The sequence below is a fragment of the Lactuca serriola genome, chromosome 3 (genome assembly GCF_051521515.1).
Source record: "Lactuca serriola cultivar US96UC23 chromosome 3, Lser_US96UC23_V15, whole genome shotgun sequence".
NCBI lineage: Eukaryota > Viridiplantae > Streptophyta > Magnoliopsida > Asterales > Asteraceae > Lactuca > Lactuca serriola.
The window spans coordinates 311,198,771-311,220,119 of NC_136410.1; positions in this window are offsets into that span (position 1 = coordinate 311,198,771).

A 21,349-nucleotide genomic window follows, 5' to 3' on the forward strand; every position below is an offset into this window, starting at 1 on the left:
CTCGGCGAGTAGAGTCAGTCAGGAGGGTGGGCTTTGACCAAGAGTTGACCAGTTGAATTCCAGGGGTATTTTGGCTGTTATTGGTATTTATTGGTTTCGGTGATTCAGTGGTGGAGTTCGTGACAGTGGTCGAAGCAGCGTGATCTTGTTCTTCAGTCAGCAATAGCAGTTGAGTCTTCTCACTATATGTTACCTTGAGTGGTAGTTATGTGTGACCGGAGGGTCTTATGTGCTTACATTGAGTATTATGTTATATGTGATATGCTATGCATCATGTCTTTGTAATTTATACTATGCGGAGTTTATAGACCGGACCGGAGGGTCCAACGATACAGACCGGACCTGAGGGTCCAACGATATGGAACTGGAGGGTTCCACTGAGACACACCGACCGGAGGGTCATATTGTAGCCTTGAGTGGCGTATGTGTTGTATGTGGTATTTTGGGGAGCTCACTAAGCTTCGTGCTTACAGTGTTTTGTGTTATGTGTTTCGGGTTTTCTCAGGATCACGGGACGGCATCGACTCGATTGTACACACTAGGGGAAAAGATTGTTTTGAGGATCCTGGTTTATTAAGTGATTGAACAAAAGAGTCATGTATTGTAATTAAAACAAAAGGAGATTTTTATGAAAAGTGTTAAAGAGATAAACTATTTTAAATGAAAATTTTGTTTGAAAATTTCGGTGTTACAAGTTGGTATCAGAGCCTTGGTTTGAGGGATTCGGGTACACCTTCGGGTATGTCCGGACTCAAACTGAGGATTGAGAAAAAGGTTTTCAAAAGAAACGGGTTTTCTAAAAAAATGAGTAAGAGAATTTATAAGAGAAAGAGACAACGAGCAGTGTGTACAATCAGCCAGCGCCCGAACGATGATTTCCTAAAAAAAATACCCTTACGTCATGTGTTATGAGTAATATGTGAAATGTTATATATGCTAGAGAGTAGGCTAAGTATTTCATATTTTAGCGCTAGAGTGGCCTGATTTGTGATGCCTTAGCTTAGGAGTTACTGTTATTTGTGAATTGCTTTTGTGTATGTGCGGATTATGAGTATCCAGTAGGGATCCTATTTAGAGAAGGATTTGAGTAGAGGAGTAATCTAGGAGAGATACCTAGATGAGCATTTGAGGAGCCTTCTGAGAAGGTAGTCGGATACCCGCGAGGGGTGGAGTTGCTTGAGCTCGGTGACGTCTTTGATTACGAGTGTAGCAAGCGGAGTTGTAACCTAGAGTGGTGATACGTGTTGATAAGGGACCACTCGATGCCCGAATGCTGCTTGCTTCGTGCTTTGTGGAATTCTCGGTGATGGGAGTTGGCTACTAAGTGAATATGACGACATTCAGGAGGTAGACGGCTGGCATCACTGGGAGTTCTTCAGCAGTTGATGGCAGGAAGGTGTGGGAACCTAGGAAGAGCTTGGGAAGTGATCTTTGTTAGATGAGTAGGCGGATAATGGAGAGTATTCGCAGGAAGAGTGGCCAGCAGGGCGGAATTTGTAAGTGAGGAGGTTGAGCAGCTACTTAGGAGATCTGGAATGATTTATGTGGAAAGTATGGGTAGATGTGGCAGGTAGTATGGGCCCGTACTACTGAAAGCAGAGGACCCATACTCGATACATGGAAAGTTCTTGGGATTCTAAGTAGCAGATGAGAGGGATCATATAGTTTTAGTACCATGATCAGTGGCAGATGAGAGGGATCATATGGTTTGAGTACCATGATCAGTGGCAGATGAGAGGGGTTTGTATGGTTTGAGTACCATGCTTGGAAGCAGGTTGGGAAGTGATGTCATGGTTTGAGTACCATGGTTTGTAGCGGATTGAGAGGAGATAACATGGTTTGATAACCATGAGTTATAGCAGGCAAATAGATAGCAACATCGTTCGAGTGCCATGGCTACGATGATTAGTGTTACTGGTCCTACCATTTATGCCATTATGTTGATTATACTGAGATCAGGTATGAGAGAGTATGCGGCTTGAGGGCCAATTTGAATGAGTTCGAGGGAGTATGCTTGAAAGAGAAATGGGATTCGTTTTAAGAGGTTTTATTTGTGAGGTGCCAGTGGAAACTGCACGGCTTAAGGATAAGTGGGATGATGTTGTTGAAGAAGCAGGGTTCGAGTCAACCCATCGGCTGATGGATGAGCCATCACCTTCTATGGCGAGAGTTACGTGGTTTCCGTTCTTGAGAAGGAGAATGAGCTATCGAGTTTCTGGTTCCAGAAATTGGAGGCCGTGGAGTAGTACTGGTGGTGATCTTTTCAGGGTGTTTGAACGGTTGGTCCCTGGTGAAGTATTTCTTGTACCATCGAGCCAATGGTGGAAACGGAGAGTCTTGGGTGAATGGGGCAGTTGGGATGTCCAGTTATGGGGCAGTATGAGCTCCTGAATGATTAAAGGAAGTCATGAGGGGAAGTTATGAGGGCTTCTTCTGTGATTTGGAGTATTTGGTATTGCTAGGTCATCAAGAGTTGCGTAGCTCAATCAGAGAATAGATGCGATGTTATTAATGGAAGCAGTTTGTGGATGGATTGAAAGTGCGCCAATTGGCGATGGTTCGAACCCTAAGTGGGGGAGAACCAGGTAACTGATGAAGGGATTTGAGGATTGTGCAGAGGTAGTTAGGGGACTGGTTACAGTGCTTATGTGGTAGATTCATGGGTTTAGGGCTAAATTGGTGGATAGGGCGAGGTGCAAGTGAGATGATGCATGTCGTGCATGATCAGGAAGGAATGAGTGATTCTATGGCAGGTGGCCGTTGGTCAGAGAGGTTGTTCGGGTCAGAATTTCAGTGTGTTAATCAAGACGAGACAGTTAAGTCCTTGAGTTCAGAGAGCAGCAGTAGAGGTTGACAGGTATATGTCCAGAATGTGATCTCCTCACCAGGAAAAGCAACAAGTGGTCTGTTAGTTAATTTCGGAGACGGTATGAGTAGGATGGTATGAATAGTGATCGGAAATGGGTGAATTTCCGGGTCCTTGTAGTCGAGTTACGAGTTAATGGCGATGTCTTGTGTTCAATTTGGAAAGGGAATACTTCGAGGTTGCAAGTGCTGCAAGATGAGGATCGTTTTCGAGATTCTAATGAAGGGAGGCAGTATCCGTGTATGATGATGTAAGTGCGAGATCAGTGATTGAGATAAGGCATCGTGGGATGTTGTGATGGTGTCCTGAAGTATCGGAATATGCTGTCAGAAATAGTAGTGCATAGTTTAAGTAGGTGTGTACATCTACGCATGGCCGGTCTGCAGGGCATGAGTTCACGATCGCGGTGTGGTGTCTACGTGAAAATGAGATTATGAAGAGGTAAGGGCTGGTGCGGTAAGACTGCGGGGAGCTGCAGTTCAGTGTCTTAGAGCAGAGGTTGTGGTGATACTACGGGGAGCCGTAGTATTCACGGATCAGAGAGAGGTTGTAGTGATTCCACGGGGGCCCGTAGTACTCACGGATCGGAGATAGGTTGTAGTTATGCTACGGGGAGCCGTAGTATTCACAGATCAGTGAGGTTTGGGTGATACTACGGGGAGCCGTAGTACTCACGGATCAGAGAGCGATTGTAGTGATGCCACAGGGAGCCGTAACAAGCACTAATCAGGGACGAGATTGTGGTTATCTCAATTGTTTGGAGTGGTTATATTGGATGGAATTGTGGTTGTTATAGATGGGTGAAATAAGTGTGGGTTGCGAGTGGTCCAACCCAGGGATTGATCAAACTCTTGAGATGAGTTTGATTTTAGTAGTGCGTCGGGAAGGCGATATGAGGTTTCAGATTCAGAGAATGAGTACTCTTTTGAAAAGTTAGTTGTCATCTGGAATTGAGACCAGAGGTTTAGTGTTTGGATGGGATAGTGCAGTGATTTGCACAAAATTCTTAAGCCATAGATGTCAAGTGTCAGGAGTGAGTCAATCTTCAGTTGGATTGTAGTTTTCGTATGAGGTAAAGAGAATTTTGTGACTTGTGTGTCACTGGACCGAGATAGTTGACACGAGAAGGAAGTTAGTGAGACATTCTGAATCATGTCATGGGTAACCATGGAAGTTCAACTATGGGGTTGAGGTTCTATGAGTTTTCTTATAGCAACAACCATCATTCGTGCATCGGTATGCCACCCTTTGAGCTGTTGTATAGGAGGAGGTATCGGACCCCCCCCATTTGCTGGGAAGAAGTGGTGCATGGACCCGAGAGTCCTTGCGAGCAAATTCAGAGCATGTGCGATACATGTAGTAGCGGTTACTCTGCTAGGGATAGTGTAGAGTGAGGTGTGAGCACCGTGGCACTTGTATGAGTGTTGGCTCACGGAATTGAAAGCAGTAGTGAGAATGGACGACTAAGAGTATGGTGGTTGAACACTGTGTCTGTGCCAGTGGAATGGAAGCGTATACGGGTTGGGTGTCTGTTGAGGTTGCGGAAGAATCTCCGGTGGTTTAGAACCAGAGGAGTTCGGATGAAATGCAAGGATGGAGCCTTGGATTTGAGTATGGTTGTAATTAGGAGGTTATGTATATAATGGTAATTCATCCTGGGATGTCTGATGGTATCGTCAGTATGTCGGGTTTTTCCAACCCGAGGTTGTAAAGCAGGCTCAACATGTGTATGCGATTGCAGAGGAGAGCTCATGAGAGTTGTTCAGGAGCTGAAGGATGGGTCATCCTGTCAGCACGGAAAGAAAAGAGCTGGATGCGGAATTTAAAGCGGGATGAGTCACAGAAGTGAATTCGATAAAGGTTATGCTAATTAAGGAAAGGGATAGCAGTTTGGTACCGGGTCAGGACCCGGTGGTCCGAGGTGATGTCTAGCTGTGTAAGGGTCAAGCGATCGTTGTGATTTGGAGCGAGTGAAGTATCATGGAGTAGTTTGGTTAATGCCAGGTGGTGCATTGCGAGAGTAGTTTCTGGAGTTGTATTGCCGCAGGCTTCGAGGATGAAGCCTAATTTAAGTGGGGGAGAATTGTAACATCCCGAGTTCAGGGGTGCAAAGTTCAGGGTTCAAAGAGAAAATGTGAATGGTCAACTCGGCGAGTCCATGGGTAGACTCGATGATTAGGGTCGCGATTCTGGTCGCGTATCTAGTGTCCAACTCGACGAGTCGGCGGATGAACTCGGCGAGTTGGTGCTGTGTGGAGAAAACCCTAATCCTAGGGATGAGACCCTATATAAAGAACATAATACCCTCTCCCCAGCCTCCTTGCTCTCCCTTGAAGTCCAGAAAACCCTAATATTCGTTGTGAGAGATTTAGAGAACATTTGGATCTTGAAGGAGTGTTTGTTGAAGAGATCTTTGAAGATTAAGAGGCTTGGAGCAAGGGGCTTTTCAGGTTCTTGACTGATTCTTCTATTGGAGCCTTCTTTTGAGGTAATGATTCGTTGCTTGAGCTGTTATCCATCTAGATCTATCATTTGTGGGATTTTTGGGTGTATATCTAGTGCTATCTTGAGTTTGGAGGTTAGATCTGAGGTTGCTACCTCAGATCTAGAGTAGTGATGATCCAAAAGAGCATAAAGTCCCTAATCAAGAGCTGTTGATGAAGTCTTTTGGCCCCAAACCTTAGCCCAAGAGCGTATTATGCTTAGATCTCCTTGGATTCACGTAAAGTTTGCCACTTTACGTGATGGGTGTCCTGTATAGGAGTAGATCTATGGATTGGAAACCCTGCATGGCTTAGAAAGCCTCTGTATGGGTTAAGAGCTAGTAGTACTCGACGAGTCACATGGGTGGACTCGGCGAGTTGCATGAAAATAGGCAGAAACTCGGCGAGTTGGTTGAAGATAGCCTTGGACTCAGAGAGTCTGTTCTTGGACTCGATGCGTCTGGTCTTGAGGTCGTAACCTTTTTTGGTTAAGCTGAGAATTAGTGAGTCAAGGGATGACTCAATGAGTTGAGTACGGTTTGACTCAGAGTTGTGGGACTCGGCGAGTCTTGGGGCGACTCGGCGAGTTGATTCGTGTTATGGGAGTTTCAGAGCATGGAGACTCGACGAGTCAGCGGGTTGACTCAGCGAGTAGAGTTAGTCAGGAGGGTGGGCTTTGACTAAGAGTTGACCAGTTGACTTCCAGGGGTATTTTGGTTGTTATTGGTATTTATTGGTTTCGGTGATTCAGTGGTGGAGTTCGTGACGGTGATCGGAGCAGCGTGATCTTGTTCTTCAGTCGGCAATAGCAGTTGAGTCTTCTCACTATACGTTACCTTGAGTGGTAGTTATGTGTGACCGGAGGGTCTTATGTGCTTACATTGAGTATTATGTTATATGTGATATGCTATGCATCATGTCTTTGTGATTTATACTATGCGGAGTTTATAGACCGGACCGGAGGGTCCAACGATATAGACCGGAACTGAGGGTCCAACGATACGGAACTGGAGGGTTCCGCTGAGACACACCGACCGGAGGGTCATATTGTAGCCTTGAGTGGCGTATGTGTTGTATGTGGTATTTTGGGGAACTCACTAAGCTTCGTGCTTATAGTGTTTTGTGTTATCTGTTTCAGGTTTTCTCAGGATCACGGTACGACACCAGCTCGATTGTACACACCAGGGGAAAAGTTTGTTTTGAGGATCCTGGTTTATTAAGTGATTGAACAAAAGAGTCATGTATTGTAATTAAAACAAAAGGAGATTTTTATGAAAAGTTTTAAAGAGATAAACTATTTTAAATGAAAATTGTGTTTGAAAATTTCGGTGTTACACGGCAGGGAAGGGGCAAGAAGAGGAAGGCTTCTTCGAAGAACCACCGCAAGGGAAAGTCCCAAGATGGTTCCTCTTCTAGTGGGACCAAGCTTGATCCTACAAAGCCCAACCCAAACCCAAAGGAGGCAGAGTGCCATCATTGCCACAAAATAGGGCATTGGAAGAGAAGCTGCCCGGAATATCTACAAGCCATCAAGGATGGGAAGATCAAGCCATCTTTCACAGGTATTTACACAATTAAATCTAAAGATTCATCTCACGCTATTTCTTGGGTTCTTGATACAGGGTGTGGTTACCACATTTGTTCTGATTTGCAGGGACTAGGAAGTAATAGGGATGTGGAGCTTGGAAGAATAAATCTAATCATGGGGAATAGAAGATCGTCGCATGTTACCAAGATTGGAGTGTATCCTTTAGTGCATAGAAATGGATTGTATTTAGATTTAAATAATTGTTGCTACTCGCCAGATATGGCAAGAAACATCATTTCTTTTCATGGTTTATTTAGACAAGGATTTAGATATTCGTTTAATAATGAGAATGGTTCGATTTATGCTTATCTAAATGGTGTTTTATATTTTGAAGCAATGCCTTGTAATGGAATTTATGAAACTGTTATGGTTGTAGATAACCTAGGAAATGATGTGTTGTGTATGGATTCTTCCAATAGTATGGATAGAGCATCCTTGTGGCATTGTCGTCTTGGACATGTCAACAAGAAGCCCATAACCCAACTCCAAAAGGATGGAGTGTTGGAGTCATTCGACTTTAGGGAAGATGACACGTGCAAATCTTGTTTACTTGGAAAGATGACCAAGTCACCCTTCACTGGCACTTGTGAGAGGGGTGAGGGTTTATTGGATCTCATACATACCGATGTGTGTGGGCCCTTTAGATCCACCACAAAGGATGGGAAATGCTTCTACATGACAGACACCGATGATTATAGTAGATATGAGTATATTTACTTAATCAAGCACAAGTCAGAAACGTTTGAAAAGTTCAAAGAGTTCAAGCATGAAGTGGATAATCAATTGGGCAGGAAAATCAAGATGCTTCGATCCGATTGAGGAGGAGAGTACCTAAGTCTTGAATTCCACGACTATCTCAAGGAATGCGGAGTAGTTTCACAATTGATGCCACCTAGGACACTGCAGTTGAATGTTGTGGCAAAAAGGTGTAATCGAACTCTATTAGACATGGTTCGTTCTGATGAGTCGTGCTTCAGTACCTATCTCATTCCGGGGGTATGCCTTAGAGACTGCCGCCCATATCCTTAACCGAGTCCTTACAAAGAAGGTTGCCAAAACACCTCACGAGATGTGGACAGGGAAAGCTCCCTCGTTGGCACATATCAAGGTTTGGACTGTGAAGTTTTCGTAAGACGAGAAACTCACCACAAACTCGAACCTCGTAGTGAGCGATGTATTTTCATCGGCTACCCGCAGAAATCCTTTGGATATCTCTTCTATAGACCGAGTGACAATGTTGTCTTCGTTGCGAGGAGAGGGGTTTTCCAAGAGCGAGAACTCATAAGCCAAGGAGACAGTGGTAGGCAAATCGATCTTGAAGAGATTCAAGAATCGAGCGATGAAGGAACCTCTAACGCTGGCGCTCAACCTGAGGAGGAAACTCCGGTTGAACCGATTGACGAGTCCTTACCTCTTAGACGTTCCGTAAGAGTTAGATTTCAACCCCTGTTTTATGGTTTTCATATTACTACTGAAGGGGACACGTATATTAGTGATGGTACACTAATAATTCTAGATGAACCTAATAGCTATAAGGAAGCCATGGCAGGCCCAGAGTCTATAAAATGGAAAGAGGGGATGGACAGCGAGATTCAGTCCATGTATGACAACCAAGTTTGGAATTTGGTTGACAATGTGCCCGGACGTAAGACGGTTGGGTGCAAGTGGATCTTCAAGAAGAAGACCGGCGTGGATGGGAATGTGCACACGTATAAGGCACGATTGGTGGCGAAGGGCTTTACTCAAACTCCCGGAGTTGACTCTGATGAGACCTTCTCACCAGTTGCTAAGACAAAATTGATTATGGTGATGAGCCGAGTACCCTACGCTTCCGCAGTTGGCCGAGATAGCTGAGATGAGCCGAGTACCCTACGCTTCCGCAGTTGGCTCAATCATGTATGCTATGACTTGTACTCGCCCTGCTGTGGCCTTTGCTTTGAGCATGGTCAGTAGATATCAAGGGAACCTTGACATGGCTCATTGGATTGCGGTCAAGAATATACTTAAATACCTTCGGAGGACTAAGGAATGGTTCTTAGTCCTCGGAGGGAGTGATGACTTAAAGGTGCGAGGGTATAGTGACGCAAGCTTCCAGACCGACAGGGACAACTACCGTTCACAGTCAAGCTGGGTCTTTACCCTTAATGGAGGAGCAGTGACTTGGAAAAGTTCCAAACAAGAAACTGTAGCTGATTCAACGTGCGAATCAGAGTACATTGCGGCGAGCGAAGCATCAAAGGAGGCGACGTGGTTGAAGAACTTCATTGGTGATCTTGGAGTTGTGCCTACCATAAAGGAGCCTATGGAAAATTTCTGTGATAATGAGGAGCGGTTGCCTTGACCAAGGAACCGAGGGATCATGGTAGATCTCAATATATCGACTGAAAATATCACTTGATTATAAATTGAGTAGAAGAAGGACACCTCGTAGTAAAGAGGGTATCGTCGGAGGATAACCCAGCAAATCCGCTTACGAAGGGACTGAGCAGGGTGAAGCATTTGCAGCACGCTAGGAGCATTGGGCTGAAAGACGATATTAGTTTAGATTAGATAGTTTTGGAAACATGTAATAGATAAATGTAATTGACATTTGATGATTAAATAAAGGAGTATTATTTATAAGTAAAGCTACTGTCTTATGTTAATTGTTTAACTATTGTTTCACTTTGCATGTTTTGACTTCCTGAATAATTGAGTTATTAAGAATAATCGATTTATTCGAATGGTCCACAATCGTTCATATGTTGGAAGTAGGTATGAATGAAGATTGTCATGAATTGGTGTGTAGATTGTCTAAAAGGTATTAGACATAGAAAAGGTTTGCTGCAACGTTCATGAGTGCTTATGAACAAGTTTTGAGCATTGGAATAAACTCGCGCTTGCTGGAATCACTTTATGGAATGAGACACAAGTGATCGCAAGACGATAATATCAGGTCTTAAAACCAAGATATATGGTTTATTGTTTATTAATTGGTTGTGCATTGATAATGCGAAACCGCATCAGTAAATTGATGTCATAAAACGCATTGTTGTGTATGATTAACTAGTAAATAATAAATGCATATAAGTCAAAGTTTATCTGTTACTTTTATCCTAACAGGGTAAAAGCGATATCAGGGCCCATCGATGATTTGATTTGACTTATGTGTCGGGCCCGGTTTGGACTGAATTGATGTGTTCAATTACGTTCTATGTCAAATGAATCTGAAACGAGAAACCAACTGCTGGACAATAAGTTCCATAAGATTGTCCACATAATATCTGAACAGATGACGATACGATCCCTTATCTAAAGGACAGGATACTGATAAGATCAGAGTTTGACTGCGTCTTTGCGAGCTACGATTGCTAATCGGATTATGTTTGCATATATAGTTACTAGACTTATCCAAGTTCTTCAACCACATCTCCTCCTTTGACGCTTCGCTCGCCGCAATGTACTCTGATTCACACGTTGAATCAGCTACGGTTTCTTGTTTGGAACTTTTCCAAGTCACTGCTCCTCCATTAAGGGTAAAGACCCAGCCCGACTGCGAACGGTAGTTGTCCCTGTCGGTCTAGAAGCTTGCGTCACTATACCCTTGCACCTTTAAGTCATCACTCCCTCCGAGGACTAAGAACCATTCCTTGGTCCTCCGAAGGTACTTAAGTATATTCTTGACTGTGACATCCCCAAAATCTCGGCCAGAAAAGACCGTTTTTCATTTATGCTTTAAAAATATTTTCAGAGTAAATCCTTTTGATTTGAAAGGGTTGCGGAATTTGTTCCCAAAAACAAAACATGATAAAACAATGTTTACCAAAACATTTCATAAAAGAAATGTATTTTCATTATAATCAAAACTCGGGGTGTCATGTTCCGATACAGACCAATAAGCATAAACGAATACATTACAAGTCATTCAACAAATATATACATATACAGACTTGTAATCAAAACAACTGATGGTTCATCCATCTCATGCCCTTGCGCCACTTCCTGTAATACAATTAAAACTGAGTGGGTCAGACTTGGGAGCCTGGTGAGCATATAGGTTTTTCAACCCACAATAATCATATTTAATTTTCACCAACGAAGAATATCCCGATTACCCATTCCCGTTATTCTCACTTTATGTCCCTAAAACAACTAACACTAGAGACCTAGTCTAAGAATATATCATCGGGGAGAGAACACATGCTTCGGGGGTACCTCAACAATATAAGTCAAATAAGGCAACCATGAGGGAGATGGAGTACAACGAATGAACACCCAAGTTCATTAACACCTACAGGTGGCGAACCAGCTAATGTTTCCACAAGACTGTCTAGAATAGCCCGTGGTCGTCATCTAAACTCCGCTAGATGACTAAATCAAACAACAACGAGGCCTCTCATCTGTTTATTACACACCAACCATCTACCCATGTTCTACCCAACATATTAGTAGATAAAAATATACATTTTTATACATAGTTTAAAAACCTGTATAGCATGCTTTAATCAACACATAATCCACATAACAGATGAGGCACACACACATAACACATATCTCATAGAGAATAAATCATATCTATGAGATAGAAGAGAGTGAATACACATTCACACATATAAACATCAATATACTATACACATAGCACGTATTTTATAGAAAATACTTAATATTTATGTGTTAGAAGAAGGTAACTACACACTCACACTTATAAACAACAATATACTTAATACACTCGAACCAAACTTGTATTATTATCGCGTTTATGAAAGGTAGTATACACTCACTTGATCAGAAGATGATCAGACAGCACTACGACTTGCAAAAGTAGTAATCCTCAGCAGATCTGGAAGATCTCTTCAAAAATCAAACTTCTCGCGGGCAGAACTTCGGCTCGGGAACCGCACTTCTCGAGATCTTCGGGATCTCGGGACTTGCCTCGGGGCTTGAGTATGATACCAGGGCTTCGGGATATTTCTGGCACGCAAAACAATGCAAAACGGGAGAGAGAAGAGAGAAAATGAACAAAAGACTCGGCTGCCTTCGGATCCTATTTATAGGAGGTTGGAGCCTCGGAGTACGCGGGGCGTACTACAGTACGCGGCGCGTACTGCTTCCGAAATCGTCATTGCATGCGTCATCCGAGCCACTTGCTGCAAGTGTCGACACCTTCGGAGTACGCGGGGCGTACCTCGGATCAGACCGGTGACTCCTTCGGATAATGCTTCCGAATTTTCAATTAAATTTAATTACAAAATATTTAATAAACTTCGGAAATTCATATCTTCTTCATACGAACTCCGTTTTCGATGTTCTTTATATCCACACGAAGGTGAGACCACGCTCTACAACTTTCGTTTAGACTCCGTCAGCTAATTTCGACTTTATTTTTATTATTTATTTTTAATAGGCCACGACAGAAAAACTTCGTTATAAACTCATAACTTCTTCGTTTGACGTCCGTTCTCTCCTAACTTTTTATCGATTTGATACCAACAACGAGACCTTCGATCCTCGTTTAGATTGCTTCAACTAAAAACCGCTCGATCTCAAATCGAGTATTTCGGGCTGCACACTGCTAAGCCGAAACTTTGATAAATCATAATTTTCTCATACGAAGTCAGATTTGGGCATTCTATATATATTCGGAAACCTCGTTTCAACTACTACAACATTATTCAAAGATATTAAGTTTATTTTACACTTTAATTTTGACGCTTATTTTTATTCTTAATTAATCAAAGCACATAATTAAGCAATTAAGCACAAAACACATAATACTCAAATAATAAAATCTTATTATTTCAAAACGGATTACAAAGGTGAACCTAGACTATTACATTGCTAAAAATGTCAAGCCCGGAAACACAGGCGTTACAATTCTCTCCACCTTAGAATGATTTCGTCCCCGGAATCACACATCAACAAACAAATGCGGATAGCGACTCAACATGTCACTCTCCGTCTCGCAGGTGAGATTCGGCCCATTCGTGTGTTTGCATCGGACAAGCACTAACCCAACCATTTTGCGTCGCAACTTCTTAGTCTTTCGGTCAACAATTGCCTCTGGTTCTTCAATCAACCTTTTGTTTTCATCAATTCTCAATTCAGAAATTGGAATTATATCGGGAACTTCTTCCGTGAACTTCCTCAAATAACACACATGAAAAGTGTTGTGAATTCCATTCAGTTCCTCGGGTAATTTGAGCTTGTAAGCTTGGTTCCCAATCCTCTGAAGAACTTTAAACGGTCCAATAAACCTTGGACTCAACTTTCCCCTTTTACCAAATCTTATAAGTCCTTTCCATGGCGAGACTTTAAGCAAAACCGAATCTCCAATCTCAAAAGTCATCGGTCTTCGCTTTTTGTCAGCATAGCTCTTTTGACGATCTTGAGCTGCTAACATTCTTTCCCTAATTATTTTCAACTTTTCAGCAGTTTGATGAACCATCTATGGTCCCATAAACTGCTTTTCCCCAGCCTCAAGCCAACAAGACGGCATACGACACTTCTGTCCGTACAAAGCTTGATAAGGTGCCATCTTTTTGCTCGAGTGGAAACTATTATTATAGGAAAATTCTACCAAAGGTAATTGTTCATCCCAATTACCTAGGAATTCCAAGGTACATGCTCTCAGCATATCTTCAAGTGTTTGTATCGTTCTTTCACTCTGACCATCAGTCTGTGGATGGTAAGCTGTACTTAAACACAACTTGGTACCCAATTCCCCTTGTAGACTTTTCCAAAACCTTGAGGTGAAACGGCTATCACGATCCGATACAATCGTTAACGGAACACCGTGAAGCCTCACAATTTCCTTCACGTAAGAATTTGCAAGCTTCTCCATAGACCATTTCTCCTTGGCTGCTATGAAATGCGCACTCTTAGTGAATCGATCAACGACCACCCAAATCATGTCGTGACCATTCTTTGTTCTGGGCAGTTTAGTGACAAAGTCCATAGCAATGTCTTCCCACTTACCCATAGGCACAGACAATGGTTCTAAACTCCCGTAAGGTTTCTGATGTTGTGTCTTGACTCTCGCACAAGTCACACACTCAGCCACATACTTTGCAACATCAAGCTTCATCGTCGGCCACCAGTAGTAGGGTTTCAGGTCCCTATACATTTTAGTGCTACCAGGATGAATTGAGTACATGGTTTTGTGAGCTTCTTCCATCAGAAGATCCCTAATTCCTCCTGACTTAGGTACCCAAATACGATCTTGGAATACCTTCAGTCCATGACCGTTTGTACCAAACACCAACGTTTTACCCAAACGTTCCTCCTTTCGGTCATTTTTCTCAGAAGCTTCCTCTTGAGCTTTCTTTATACTTTCCACAATGGTCGAGACAACTTCAATTCTCAACGCTCTTGGCCTTTTCCTTTCAAGATTGACTTTCCGACTGAGAGCATCAGCAACAACATTAGCTTTACCGGGGTGGTAAAGTATCTCACAGTCGTAGTCTTTAAGTAATTCTAGCCAGCGTCGTTGCCTCATATTCAATTCTTTCTGATTAAAGAGGTATTGGAGACTCTTATGATCAGTGAAAAGTTTGCACTTCGTGCCATAGAGGTAATGCCTCCATAATTTCAGAGCGAAAACTACCGCTGCCAACACCAAATCATGAGTCGGGTAATTCTTTTCATGCTCTTTCAGCTGTCGAGACGCATATGCTATCACCTTTTCTCTTTGGGTCAAAACACAACCCAATACAACCCCAAACGCATCGCTATAAACAGCGAAGTCTTCAACTCCATCGGGTAGAGAAAGTATCGGTGCCTCGCATAGCTTCTTCTTTAGCTTCTCGAATGCTTCTTTATGCTTATCACTCCAAGCATAAGTAGCTCCTTTGTGGGTCAAAGCTGTCAATGGAGTAGCAATCGAAGAAAAGCCTTGGATAAACTAGCGGTAGTATCCGGCTAATCCTAAAAAGCTTCGAATCTCCGTGGGACTTTTCGGTTGTTCCCACTTCATCACAGCTTCGATCTTTGCTGGATCAACCATTATCCCTTCTTGGTTGACCACGTGACCCAAGAATTGGACTTCACGAATCCAAAAATCACATTTGGAGAACTTCGCATACAACTTCTCCTTCTTCAAAACTTCTAACACTTCTCGCAAGTGTCTGCCATGCTCCTCCTGGCTTTTCGAGTAAATCAGAATGTCGTCTATGAACACTATCACAGATTTATCAAGGAACGGGTTACAAACCCTATTCATCAAATCCATGAACACTGTCGGAGCATTGGTTAGTCCAAACGACATAACCAAGAACTCGTAGTGTCCATATCTAGTTCTGAATGCAGTCTTCTCGATATCTTGCTCTCTTACTTTCAGCTGATGATATCCTGACCTTAAATCGATCTTCGAGAAATAGCTCGAACCTTGCAATTGATCAAATAGGTCATCAATCCTCGGCAACGGATATCTATTCTTTATTGTTGCCTTATTCAGTTCTCTGTAATCGATGCACATTCTCATATTTCCATCTTTCTTCTTCACAAATAACACCGGAGCTCCCCAGGGCGATGAACTAGGTCTAATGAAACCTTTTTCCAATAACTCCTGAAGTTGCATCATCAACTCCTTCATCTCCGTCGGTGCTAATCGATAAGGTGCTTTTGCTATTGGCGTGGTTCCTGGTAACAAGTCTATTCTGAACTCTACTTGTCTATCAGGTGGTAATCCAGGAAGATCTTCGGGAAGCATTTCCGGATAATCACACACCACTGGAATACTATGCATCACCTTCTTTTCCTTCTTAGCATCGATCACGAATGCTAAATATGACGTACATCCCTTGGTCAAACACTTTCTGGCTTTCATTAGAGAAATGATTCCAGAATTCACTCTGCGTTTGTCCCCATACACCATAAACGAATCTTTCCCAGGTGGGTTTACTTTAACTATCTTCTTCTTGCACAAAATTTCGGCATCATTGGCGCTAAGCCAATCCATTCCCAACACGATGTCGAAACCATTAAGTTCGATAGGCAATAATTCCTCGTGGAACTTATTCCCATTAAGGTCGATTAAGACGTCTTTCATACGATGGCTAACAGGTACAAATTTGCCACTAGCAACTTCGACTAATAAAGCATCATCTAGTCTATCAATAGGCAAAGCTAGCTTTCTACCAAACTCATGCGAAATAAAGGAGTAGTTGGCTCCAGAATCAAACAAAATTTGAGCAGGTAATTCATTTACGAGAAAGGTACCTGAAGTGACATCAGCTTCATCTTTCGCAGCCTCAAGTGTCATCTATAAGGCTCTTGCCTTCGGCTTTGGTGGAATGTTGGGCCTAGCTGCCTCCTTCTTCTTCGGATAGTCTTTCAAAATATGCCCCTCTTCATTGCAACCAAAACACATCCTTTTGTTGTTCGGACATTCATTGGCAAAATGTCCAACCTTTCCACACTTGTAGCAGGTTACATCCTCGCTACATTTCCCAAAGTGCTTTTTCTTACACTTATCACACCACTTCGCTTCGCCTCCTTTTCCTCCAAACTTTTTCGAATCAGATTTCGAAAATTTGCTTCTTTTACCGGAACCAGATGTTCCCTCAAACTTCCTTTTCTCACCAACCTCAACCTTGTCGGTGGTTCTCCCCTTGATCATGTTCTCCACAGACTTGGCAGCCCAGATAGCTGCCTCTAGAGTAAGTGCCTGACGTACTGGCACCTCGTACTCCGATGGGAGTCCCTTCGCATACCGGTCCACCTTTGTCAGCTCATCTGGAACGATACGCAAGGCAAACTCCATCTTATCGGTGAAGTTATTGGTGTATTCATCAACTGACATGCTTCCTTTCGTCAATGTCAGGAACTTGTTCTCCAACTCCAACAAATTTTGAGCCGAGCAAAATCTGCGCTTGAACTGCACCAAGAACTCTGCCCATGACAATTGTAGTGGCTCATTAGGGCTCAACGTCTTCCCTAGAGTGTTCCACCAACGAACGGCTCCACCTCGGAATTGTCGCACGGCATAGATAGTCTGCAACTTGCCTCTGCAGCCACATGTCATAAAGGCTAACTCCATTTCGGAGATCCAATCCATAACCCCAATCGGATCCTCCTTTCCATTAAAGGTCGATGGTTTGCAAGTCAAAAAGTCCTTGTACTTGCATCCCATTCCATCATTCCTTCCATCATGGTTGTTTTGCCTAACTATCGGTGGGTTGGCTTGACCAATAGACCCACTGAAGTTTCCACCTTCCGAGTGCCCTTCATTTAATTCAGGCTCTTCCACACGAATTGACAGTTCTTCACGATTCTGTTGAAGCAACCGTCTAGTTTCATCCATCTGACGATCCAACATCGTCTGAATCATCATTTGCACACCAGCCATGGTTATTGGCTCAGGTGCTGCTGCTACGACAGGTACTTGCTCAATCACTGGTGGTTGATTCCTGTTTTCTTCAGCATTTCCAACTCCACTTCTGGTCCTCACCATTTTGATCTACACACCGAATAAGGTGAAATTAGATCCTCAATCATGGTAGATATTCAAATCTTCCTTATCACACCGAAACGTTTACATGCTAGTTCTAATATCGTAGACGTACGCTTAGAATCCTACACATATAAGGTTTCTAGATCCGGTCGGCAACAGACCATAGATCCGAACAAATAATTTCATATATGGCAACATATAACATTTAGCACATAAAAGCATTTTAGGCAACTTTCCTAAAATAAACTAGTGCTCGTGTCTAAAACACAACAGACACACATCTCAAAATTTCACTTAGCATTCTAAGTTTAAGTCTAGAAATCCTACAAATTCCTAGTTCGCTTAAACTAATGCTCTGATACCAACTGTGACATCCCCAAAATCTCGGCCAGAAAAGACCGTTTTTTCATTTATGCTTTAAAAATATTTTCAGAGTAAATCCTTTTGATTTGAAAGGGTTGCGGAATTTGTTCCCAAAAACAAAACATGATAAAACAATGTTTACCAAAGCATTTCATAAAAGAAATGTATTTTCATTATAATCAAAACTCGGGGTGTCATGTTCCGATACAGACCAATAAGCATAAACGAATACATTACAAGTCATTCAACAAATATATACATATACAGACTTGTAATCAAAACAACTGATGGTTCATCCATCTCATTCCCTTGCGCCACTTCCTGTAATACAATTAAAACTGAGTGGGTCAGGCTTGGGAGCCTGGTGAGCATATAGGGTTTTCAACCTACAATAATCATATTTAATTTTCACCAACCAACAATAACCCGATTACCCATTCCCGTTATTCTCACTTTATGTCCCTAAAAAAACTAACACAAGGGACCTAGTCTAAGAATATATCATCGGGGCGACAACACATGCTTCGGGGGTACCTCAGCAATATAAGTCAAATAAGCCAACCATGAGGGGGATGGAGTACAGCGAATGAACACCCAAGTTCATTAACACCTTCAGGTGGCGAACCTACTAATGTTTCCACAAGACTGTCTAGAATAGCCCGTGGTCGTCATCTAAACTCCGCTAGATGACTAAATCAAACAACAACGAGGCCTCTCATTTGTTTATTACACACCAACTATCTACCCATGTTCTACCCAACATATTAGTAGATAAAAATATACATTTTTATACATAGTTGAAAAACCTGTATAGCATGCTTTAATCAACACATAATCCACATAACAGATGAGGCACACAGACACATAGCACATATCTCATAGAGAATAAATCATATCTATAAGAGAGTGAATACATATTCACACATATAAACATCAATATACTATACATATAGCATGTATTTTATAGAAAATACTTAATATTTATGTGTTAAAAGAAGGTAACTACACACTCACACTTATAAACAACAATATACTTAATACACTCGAACCAAACTTGTATTATTATCGCGTTTATGAAAGGTAGTATACACTCACTTGATCAGAAGATGATCAGACAGCACTACGACTTGCAAAAGTAGTAATCCTCAGCAGATCTGGAAGTTCTCTTAAAAAATCGAACTTCTCGCGGGCAGAGCTTCGGCTCGGGAACCGCACTTCTCGGGATCTTCGGGATCTCAGGACTTGCCTCGGGGCTTGAGTATGATACCGGGGCTTCGGGATATTTCTGGCACGCAAAACGATGCAAAACGGGAGAGAGAAGAGAGAAAATGAATAAAAGACTCGGCTGCCTTCGGATCCTATTTATAGGAGGCTGGAGCCTCGGAGTATGCGGGGCGTACTGCAGTACGCGGCGCGTACTGCTTCCGAAATCGTCATTGCATGCATCATCCGAGCCACTTGCTGCGAGTGTCGACACCTTCGGAGTACGCGGGGCGTACCTCGGATCAGACCGGTGACTCCTTCGGATAATGCTTCCGAATTTTCAATTAAATTTAATTACAAAATATTTAATAAACTTCGGAAATTCATATCTTCTTCATACGAACTCCGTTTTCGACGTTCTTTATATCCACGCGAAGGTGAGACCACGCTCTACAACTTTCGTTTAGACTCCGTCAGCTAATTTCGACTTTATTTTTATTATTTATTTTTAATAGGCCGCGACAGAAAAACTTCGTTATAAATTCATAACTTCTTCGTTTGACGTCCGTTCTCGCCTAACTTTTTATCGTTTTGATACCAACAACGAGAACTTCGATCCTCGTTTAGATTGCTTCAACTAAAAACCGCTCGATCTCAAATCGAGTATTTCGGGCTGCACACTGCTAAGCCGAAACTTCGATAAATCATAACTTTCTCATACGAAGTCAGATTTGGGCGTTCTATATATATTCGGAAACCTCGTTTCAACTACTACAACATTATTCAAAGATATTAAGTTTATTTTACACTTTAATTTTGACACTTATTTTTATTCTTAATTAATCAAACCACATAATTAAGCAATTAAGCACAAAACACATAATACTCAAATAATAAAATCTTATTATTTCAAAACGGGTTACAAAGGTTAACCTAGACTATTACATTGCTAAAAATGGCAAGCCCGGAAACACAGGCGTTACATTGACCGCGATCCAATGAGCCCTGCCAGGGTTCCCTTGATATCTACTGACCATGCTCAAAGCAAAGGCCACATCAGGGCGAGTACAAGTCATAGCATACATGATTGAGCCAACTGCGGAAGCATAGGGTACTTGGCTCATCTCAGCTATCTCAGCTTCTGTACTCGGACTTTGAGTCTTACTCAATTTGGCATTACTCTGTATCGGTAGTTCTCCCTTCTTCGAGTTTTCCATACTAATACGTTTTAGTACTTTATCCAAGTAAGTATTCTGACTAAGTCCTATTAGTCTCTTACTTCGTTCTCTCACTATCCGTATTCCCAAAATATAGGATGCCTCTCCGAGTTCCTTCATAGCGAAGCACTTCCCGAGCCAGGACTTAACCTCCTGCAAAGTCGGGACGTTGTTTCCTATGAGCAATATTTCATCAACATACAAAACAAGAAAGCTAACTATACTCCCACTGGCCTTGACATATACACATGATTCTTCTTCACTTCGTACAAACCCAAACTCTTTGACTTTCTCATCGAAGAAAAGATTCCATCTGCAAGATGCTTGCTTAAGTACATAAATGGACTTCTCAAGCTTGCACACTCTATTGGGATGCTTTGGATCGACAAAACCCTCTGGCTGAGCCATGTAAACATCCTCAACCAACTTCCCATTAAGGAAAGCGGTCTTGACATCCATCTGCCATATCATGAAATGCAGCAATGGATAGCATCACCCTAATAGATTTTGTCTTAGCAACTGGTGAGAAGGTCTCATCATAGTCAACTCTGGGAGTTTGAGTAAAGCCCTTTGCCACCAATCGTGCCTCATACGTGTGCACATTCCCATCCACGCCGGTCTTCTTCTTGAAGATCCACTTGCACCCAACCGTCTTACGTCCGGGCACATTGTCAACCAAATTCCAAACTTGGTTGTCATACATGGACTGAATCTCGCTGTCCATTGCCTCTTTCCATTTTGCAGACTATGGGCCTGCCATGGCTTCCTTATAGCTATTAGGTTCATCTAGATTTATTAGCGTACCATCACTAATATATGTGTCCCCTTCGGTTGTAATATGAAAGCCATAAAACTGGGGTTCACTCTAACTCTTTCGGAACGTCTAAGAGGTAAGGACTTGTCAATTGGTTCAACCGGAGTTTCCTCCTCAGGTTGAGCGCCAAGCGATAGAGGTTCCTTCATCGCTCGACTCTTGAATCTCTTCAAGATCGATTTGCCTCCCACTGTCATCTTGGCTTATGAGTTCTCGCTCTTGGAAAACCCCTCTCCTCGCAACTAAGACAACATTGTCACTCGGTCTATAGAAGAGATATCCAAAGGATTTCTGCAGGTAGTCGATGAAAATACACCGCTCACTACGAGGTTCGAGCTTGTCGTGAGTTTCTCGTCTTACGAAAACCTCACAGCCCCAAACCTTGA